The sequence below is a fragment of the Nannospalax galili genome, unplaced genomic scaffold (genome assembly GCF_000622305.1).
Source record: "Nannospalax galili isolate Female #2095 unplaced genomic scaffold, S.galili_v1.0 scaffold192, whole genome shotgun sequence".
Classification (NCBI taxonomy): domain Eukaryota; kingdom Metazoa; phylum Chordata; class Mammalia; order Rodentia; family Spalacidae; genus Nannospalax; species Nannospalax galili.
This window is the reverse complement of record NW_008331810.1, coordinates 1758564-1759653: the sequence shown is the minus strand read 5'-3', so window position 1 is coordinate 1759653 and position 1090 is coordinate 1758564. Positions and strand designations below refer to the sequence as shown.

Genomic DNA, 1090 nt, shown 5'->3' with positions numbered 1-1090 from the left:
CATTCCCTGCAGGTAGTGCAAATCTCATAAAGGATCTAGAACCTCCCAAACAGCACCACCAGCTGGGAAGTCAGCCTACAGACACAGGAGCCCCTGGGGACATTTCACATTCAAACCATGAGAGCTACCTTTTCAGAGTACTTAAGTAGCTCAGAGAAGCCTGCAGACAGGCCTGTGTTGAGACTCAGAATGCATGGCATCCACACTTGTGTGCTGTCTAGCTGAATCAGAGTGATCAGAGGCCAGAGCCGGAGGACCTGAGGAGCAATCTGGTCCCATCGAATGATGGACAAGAAGTCAGAAGGGCCAGCTGACCCAGACCTGGGGACCAGTGTCCCCCTGGGATCTCTGTTTCCTACCTGGAGCCAGCATGGCGTCCTCCCTCCCACCCCCACCATGCCACTCTGTTTGGAGTGCAGGAAGATTCCAGAGTTTTCTAAACTGTGGATCTCTTCACCTGTCTCATTCACAGCACATGACCTCATGCTTTTAAAAAGTTCATCGTCTTAAAAAGATTTTATTATTTATTTTTATTTTATGTGTATGAGTGTTCGCTTGTATGTATGTATGTGCGCTATATGTGTGCCTGGTGCCAGAGGAAGCCAGAAGAGGGCCTCAGATCCCCTGGAACTGGAATTACAGATGGTGTGAGTTACCAGGAAGGTGCTGGGAATTGAACCAGGTCCTCTGCAAGAGCAGTAAGTGTTCTTAACCACGGTGCCATCTTTCTAGTCCTCGAAAGGTAATTTTTAGTGACTAGAGATATGGCTCTGCCATTAAGAGCACTAACTGCTCTTGCAGAGGACCCAGTTCAATTCCCAGCACCCACAGGGCAGCTAACAACCCTCTGTAACACCAATTCTAGGGGCTCTGACCACCTCTTCTGACCACTGATGGCACAGCTTGACATGCGTGCACTTAGACACATGCAGGCAATACACTCACACACAAAAGTAATAAATAAAATATTTTTAAAGTTAATTTTTTAGAAATTATTCATTTATTTTTATTCTACATATATGATTGTTTTGTCTGAATGTATGTAAGTGCATTTGTGTCACACAATGCCCATAGGGGCCAGGAGGGAAAG

At 46.2% G+C, this 1090-nt stretch overlaps 1 protein-coding gene across 1 annotated transcript in view; it reads left to right on the top strand.

The window, feature by feature from the left end:
- LOC103728932 (beta-1,3-galactosyltransferase 5-like) overlaps positions 1 to 1090 on the top strand; it is a 58992-nt gene that overhangs the window by 56499 nt on the left and 1403 nt on the right. The gene's annotated exons all lie outside the window — the stretch shown is intronic.